Raw genomic sequence first — 7,808 nt, 5'->3', positions numbered from 1 at the left:
CACACACACACACACACACACACACACACACACACACACACACACACACACACACACACACACACGCGCCCTGATGTTCATCAGCTAGTCAGCTCGGCGGGGATGGAGAACGTGTAGGAAGAAAAAATGGAAGATGACGATCGAGATGCAATACGATTCCCTACAAACTTGCGCGCACAGCACGGCTACGCAGCGAAGCATCGGGCGTTTGGAATGTTTGCTGCGTGTTGCAAGGCATGCATGTTGCAGTCAAAACTACATTTCCCTATCCACACGCAAAAAAACTCGGTTTATGAAATCGACGGAGGAACCTTTATTTAGAGTAAAAGCAACGCTTTGCATCCCCCCATCACTCACCACGCACACACGAATCATATATGTACCGCTGCAATATGCGCTCTCTCGCTCCCCTTCCTCGTCTCCAGTGAAATTTCAGTAGGGCTTCCTAGTATTTCAGAACTGTATTTGAACCCTATCAGAACGCAGCAGCAGCAGCGACCATAAAAGGGACGGGCAATATGCACATGCACGCATGCAATATTGCCAGATGGTCGATGGAAGCTCATCGTATATCTGGCTCCGCGATTTATTCCCAAAAAAATTCAATAAATAATCTCACAATGAATATTATTTCGCAGAACCCAATACGTGTTGTCAAAACATGTTTTTTCGGCGTACACCGCACAATAACGCCGTCACTGTACGGCTCAATAAACCGCGGCTAGCTTGATATTTCTTGACAACACAAATACGACCCGAAAAACTCCCCGAATACATCGCTGGTTAAAAAAGACGTTTATATTTCTCGCAACGCGTCAAAAAAGAAAGAAAAACTCATTTCTTTGTGTGATATCGCGCATCGACAGTGCGTGTAGGAGGGGAGGGGGCAAGCCAGCCGTGCCAGCGCACCGGGCCACGCTCGCACGACCGCGCTCACATATGAGGCGGTTACCAGAGACTTCGCAGCCGCTACTGCGCACAGGCACTTGAAACGTCTCAATAAAAAAATTATGGTAAATAAACACGAAATGTAGTTACTACCAAAGTCTCAATGTTATTCTTTATTCTCATTTGCCTATTATTGCCGAAAATTTCCTGCAATGTCGTATGCTCCGCTACAACACACAAGTACACCGCACGCACGCCGCTGTGCACGCACAACAAGTATAAAAAGTTACTCACACTGACGATGGCGGTAGGAGAATAACGTGGCGGTCGCATTGCCGCCGCCTCTGCCGACTCTCGGGGAATATAGCGCAATCAAGCAGCTCGCGCTCGTAAATGTTCACAGTATGTGATTCTCGCTGGGAGAAGAGCCGTTGAGATAAATGGCGGCAGTTTACTTTGCCGTGACATCGATTCGCGACTACTATATAGACCGCGGCTAACTCGCTAGCTCTCGCTCCGTCTCACTCCGTCTCACTCGTGTTCGGCGTTACGTGACGTGCAACTGAGAAAAACAGTATATCTGAATTCCCGAGCGAGAGACGCTCCTAATAGACCAAAAGCGATATTGAGTTGCGTCCGTCAGCCCGTCTGCAACGAATGTATAGGATAAATCTCACGAAATCCCGCGAGAAATGGCGTGCAGAACACGCAGGGCGTGCACAATCGCTGGAAACATCGAATTTTCGTCAGAATCGGTTAACTCTAACTTTATCAGCATCGTCTGTGCGTGTATGTCGGAGTGAGGGGAGAGGAAGGCGAGCGAGAAGCAATGAGAGGGAGAGAGATAGAGTGAGAGTGAACCAGAAAGAAAAAAAAAGAGAGAAGGAGACAGCGAGACAGGGGGAGATCGCTGGAGCAGGAGCGGCATGACAGCAACGGAAAATGATGGCAATTTCCTAGAAACAATGCAACGATTGATAAATCGGTGCGCGCTGACACGCGAACTGTACTTTACCGATGTTTCTCTTACAAAGGATACCTCAGAAGAATAGAATAAATCCTAAAGAGGTTGGCTATAAACCTTCGATGGCCAGATTTTGTACATCTAGTTTCCTTGCTACTGCGCGATACCGACCACTATAAAATATACTGAACACTACTATATTATACTATGTTATTATTATATAATGCTACAATTATTTCACGTGTGGCGATATATTATGAATTCTTTCACGTGTGGCTGTCGCCTGCTGCATATAGACGGAGCTGTAGACGAAATTGTTGCAATTGTGTTTACCTTACCGCATGCAACTTGCGCAAGCGAATCCGAAGACGGGCAAAATGAGATGTGACACTCACTATCTGATATGTCTGACGCAACTACGGCTCAAATATATCTCGCGTGTGGGACCGTGGCGCATGAACGTAAGTGAATAGAAAAGTTGACGAAGCGGTATTTACATCTCGCGTCTGCGTGTGCGTCATTAGCTCTAGGCGCGCGCGCATGCGATGCAAAACTGAAATTACGTCGAAACACGAAGCATAAAACATGCCAGAATAATCAACACCCTTGGAATTCGCGTGCTATCACGACAGCCAGCATATATTCTTTTCAAATCGAAAGAACCGCATTAGGTTTGTTGGGAAAGGGAACATTAAACATGTTAAATGCGCCACACAATTTTCTCCAATTCATCATCATTTTTTACGGCTGCCATCAGCCACGTGAATAGTCGTGATTTCGCGCGTGAATGGAGTTTCAGCTGAAAGCAATCACAAACCATATAACTTAGCAATTCACGGCGCGCTCGGACAACGCGATTTCCATGTTGGGTCTAATCAGAAATGCGGCAAGGTGGGGCCGCGCCGCCTCGCGGCTAGCATGCGCAATTTCCTTGTCCGCACCACCGCGCGGCAACTCATTACGCTTTTATAGCTCGCTGCGTCCGTCCGGGTCACTCGCTGGGGCTCGGCGGTGTGGCTGGGCGCAGACGGCAGGGGGTCCGTCCGCACATAGCACCACGGTGCGAGCCGCCCGACCGGCTCCTACTGCCGCCTGCCCCGACGCTTGTGCTGTTGTTTGTCCAACTGATTTATAAAGCTTCCCACCCACGAGTGACCGTAAAATCTCATTTCCGAGTAATGGTAGGCAAAGGCGGGCCACCCCTAGACACAACCCCGGCATGCGTGGCCGCCACATGTGCAATCTAGAGCCAGTTATACACAGTGCAGACCTGCATGAGTGGGCAGTTATACAGAGCGGCAACCTGTTACTTGAATATTTACGTATACATTCGATGCGGTTTGAGTCATTTTCAAGCGATGCCAAAAGTTCATATACCTAGATCTTACTAAAGCCGTCCGCCGTGTAAATATTAACAGGGCAAAGGACTGTTGGCGTCGCGCCCACTGAATTACAAGTTACTGTTAATGTTGCCGTGACTCTTGCCTGAAGTAATCCCGAATCCCTATATGAATAGGCTCATAGTTGCTGCCCCACCCTATCTCAGCATACACGCGCGCACACACACATGCCCACATGCACACACACACGCACGCACGCACGCACACACACACACACACACACACACACACACACACACATACACACACAAACGGCTCTTAGCTGTGGGGTTTTCTCAGGTAACCCGTGATCTACGCCACCCACACTAAACAGAATGCCGCGTATATATACACAGGCGCTGTTTATTGTGCCAGAAACTCAATTCTCCGCTTGAAATCTGAATTTCGCGACAATGGTTTCGCGACAATGCATGGCTCACGCGACCGACGACGCCTACACGGCCCTAAACAGCTACGGCGACACATTTACGGTCGCCATTAGATTTTATTTCGCAGCGCAGCCGGCTACATGTCTATCTACTTATAGAGCGCTGAAGGCCTTTGTCGTTTTGTAAGCAGCTAGCCTAATGGCGAAGTGCACCTCGCAAACTCGAATTAAACGTCCATTGTAGGTCTGCGAAGCATATATATATATATATATATATATAAACATCGCTGTGGCAATCGCAGGTGTTTATCAGGAACCAGCTTCGACCTGAGAGTTTCACGAAACAAATCCGGGAGCAGTCAATGCAAAAGTCTCGACACAGCAGTAGCGGTTTTCTCGCGAAATCGTCAGTCGAGCTTTTCGCGATTCAACTCACATCGCGATGCTGTGCATACGGAGCCGCTGCCCACCTGAAACCGACGTCTGGATTTACGGCACGACGACAAAACTTTCTCTCGTTCGCATCTAATCCGGCGCACAGCGACGGTTAGTCCGAGTAGATTACGGTTTAGTTAGTCGGAATAGTTTACATGATTTGTCGCGTAATGCGAAGCGGATGACACATGGCCGATGTACGCGCTGCACGACACACGCCAAACGGTGATAGCACTAGCAACGTCTGCTGCGGTTTTCTGCAAACTTTGCCGCTACTGCTAACTCTAGCATCTAGCACTAACGGAAGTTACCCAAACGGTAGAACTTACACTGGTGCAGCTGAACTTATACTGGAACTTACATCTGTCGCGGCTGCTCACTGCGCTCGAGAAATGTCTCTCTCACTTCGTAAGCGCGTTCTCCTTACTCTTCGTAATTATCTATTCAAATAGATGCGCGCCCGGGGAAGATGGTGATAAATATTCATCGTCGACACTCCGTAAGAATTGCTTCTGACAGACACAAACAAGGCCGTGTAGAAACAAACAGGTGTCTGTCGCGTTTAGTTGACTTACCTTTGAGTAATAGTAGGGATGCTGACGTGTGATCACGCTAGGGATCTGCAGTTACACGCTGCTGGCTACGTGCGTGCGTACGTGGCCCGCTGTCTGTGACCGCGTATTTATGCACACTCTGAAATAAATTAATATCCCGGTCATTTCTCACGATCAACTGCAGAACTGACCCTAAATAGTGAACGTATACGCATACACGCGCATGCAAACGCAGACGCACACGGCAGACGTGCTCACGTGCTCAGAAGATAAATGTTACAACCGACGTGTTATTAAACTTTGCGGCGGCGGCTCCATCGAAGTTTCGATCACGTTCTAAACGGAATATCACACCTCGTCGTTAACGCGTCTCACCAGCCAGCTAGACACACGGCGACGTCTCTCTCTCCATCACCCGCAATGTCCGTACGTGAGAGCGCATATACGTACACACACGCAACCGTAGTCGCACTCTCTATTGACTCGCCAAATCGAATTCATAATCAGGTGTCATGCAGCGCTAACGACCTAACGCGATTTCGGGGGCGACCGAAAACCCGTCGCGACGACGACATAATGGCGCGACGATCACATATAATGTCCGTCGGATGATTAGTCCCCGGATGTAATTGGGAAGGGGGGAACATTCGTCGGCTGTTTCGGGGGGTGGTTCTTTGTTCGCGCCCGCGCCGAATAACTACACTAACCACGTTTGTACCGCGCGACGGAACGAATAACAGATGAGGTCTCCAAAACGCAGCGTTTGCTTAAGTCATTTGCCCTGTAATACAGCGGATAATCTGTCACGGAGCAATTCAATCAGGCGGGGATTGTCCGCGGCTGATGCAGTCGCCAGCGCCCCAGCCATTTGTCCGCGGTCATTCGTCCACCAGAGCACGTAGGCATGTGTACATATGGGTGACAGATTGCCTGCCGTCAGTCAGCGCGGGTTCTGGGGAGGGGGGGAGCAAATACAAAGGAACACACAGTCGCCGCACACGGGGTGGTAAGAAAGGATAGCAAGAAGGAATGACAGGCGAGGAGATCGACGGAAAAACACGCGTGTTTGGGGTAGCGGGCGAACACAAACGTGTCCCCCCTACGGGTGGTGGGAAACAAAAATACAGGACACAGAGCATCGCGAGACCACACGGGGTCGGCGAAGAAAGAGATGACGGCCACGACAACAGCGCTGGCTGAAAACGTCACCGAGGTGTATCTTGTATCGTGTTTTGTCTGCGAGTAGTGGAAGACAGTAGCGGGACCGGAAGCCGGGCACACAATACGCTAATGTGTTTTCTCAGCACGTCACTGCGTGGTTTATCGGTGATACCAAGAGTCGATAATAACTCTTGGCGATACCGAGTAATCAGTCCTCAGCCACACAGAGTAGTGACAACGCAACGCTGCAAAAACATCTTTAGCAGCTAAGTTGGCCACAATTGTCATCACAATCAAGATTTGCTCCCGTAAATCAGACGTTTTCTCTAAATTTCGACGAATTTTGAATTTCTTTACATCTACTGTCCACTAGGGAATGAATTCTGTGATTTTTGACAGAGTCGAATAGGGGGTTTCTACTGGTAACGAGCTGTCTTGTTTTACAAAGTAAACAATAGGAGATACGGAAAACCAGTCTACAGTTATCTTGGGATTAGCAGAGATTACCATTTGCCCACGCGAGGTCGCAATGCAGACATGTGCGTCAAGAGTTCCACCTGGTGGGCGATGCAGGAACTATAATCACATTCCACAACAATCTCTTGCCAGCAACGAGAAGGAATAAGAATATTAGGAATTAGGAAGAATAGGAATAAGAAGAAGAATAAGAATAAATTCCCCGCACATTCCAAAGAGAGAATCAGTGCCTTGTGAAATACAAGAGAGGGACCCCAAGATACAAGATACAACGAGAAGAGTTAACCAACAGCGATAGCGTATAGTGGAAGCTAATAGTAAACAACACTACGCCTCGTAACCCTCCTAACCCACAGCGACTGCGACACAACAAGCTTCTTATCAAAATACCTGTAACGCCTCGCTTACACGTAGTCGTAACTACTTGAGTGGATGCGATGCATGCGCCACGTAAAGACAAACGCGCGTGGTTTCGAATTTAAATTAACAAAATTAAATTATGTACCATGTGTCATGCAGTCATGTCAAGTAGTATAAGACACATCGTTTCTCTCTTGTTTTTATTAGTCCAGGAACTTGTTTTATTGTAGTTTGTAGTTTGTATTTGCCTGTATGATCTGCGATTATCCGTGCAATAACCCTTATTAGAATTAGAATTTGAAGCGCTAGCGTTCTAGAGCCGAAAATGTCTAAAAGGTGCCTGAATTACACACGCGCCTCTAATGAATTTGCTTGTGCGAAGACGCTTTCATCAGAAAAATCCAAATTGGGCGTAAAGACGCTGACAACACACACCTGCCAACACCGCCACGCCGTGTGCGTGTGTGTGCGTGTGTGTGTGCGTGTGTATGGGCATACACCGTATCTTTCCTAGAATGTTATGCACACGGCAATGGCCCCGATTTTCGCAGTCAAGTGGCGGCAGCGCGATCGGTTTCGCCTCGGATACACGGTTCGCTTGTCCAGGGGAAGCGATTCGCGAACAGCTTGCTGCTTCGCTCATTAAATCACACGTGGCGGGGTTTACGATCGCCGATCCGATGCCGAAACTTGCTAATGCCCGACGGGACCGAGTCGATAGAGCTCCCCGACAGTATCTCGCTGTGTCGAATACGCGTTTTTAATCATGTTTAATACAAATTGAATTCCGTTTGCATGACAAAACCGCTCTGTGTAGTGCTCTCTTAAACACACCGGAGCGGCGTATTGATTTTAGCACGTGAAACCGCATAAATTTGCATTGCGACACACACACACACACACTCACTATCTCTCTCTCTCGCTCGGTGAGACTACACGCACATAAACGTGCTTGTCACAGAATCTCCTACTGTTCTACGCGCGACTATTAATTATGCAAAAATAAGGGTTATATCGAGGAAACTGGCTTAATTAAAAGTAAATTCTTTTCCGTCGGATCAGTTGCGACCTTTTCACCGCAGAGAGCGGGGTAGAGAAAGAGAGAAAGAGAGAAAGCGCGCACACGAGCGAGCGAGCGAGCGAGCGAGCGAGAGAGAGAGAGGCGGAGACGAATCTGACGCATTCTAATTACGCCTCGCCGT

General features: G+C 48.5%; 1 protein-coding gene across 1 annotated transcript in view; it reads right to left on the bottom strand.

The window, feature by feature from the left end:
* The window catches only part of LOC106814295 (teneurin-m-like), a 109,147-nt gene extending 104,398 nt beyond the window's left edge, over positions 1-4,749 (bottom strand). The window contains exon 1 of the mRNA XM_014818598.1: positions 4,630-4,749. The gene's annotated coding sequence lies outside the window, so the exon portion shown is untranslated. The remainder of the gene's footprint in view (positions 1-4,629) is intronic.
* Between the last annotated feature and the right edge of the window lie 3,059 nt (positions 4,750-7,808).

The sequence above is a fragment of the Priapulus caudatus genome, unplaced genomic scaffold (assembly GCF_000485595.1).
Source record: "Priapulus caudatus unplaced genomic scaffold, Priapulus_caudatus-5.0.1 Scaffold26, whole genome shotgun sequence".
Taxonomy (NCBI): domain Eukaryota; kingdom Metazoa; phylum Priapulida; class Priapulimorpha; order Priapulimorphida; family Priapulidae; genus Priapulus; species Priapulus caudatus.
This window is presented reverse-complemented; position numbering and strand designations above follow the sequence as displayed.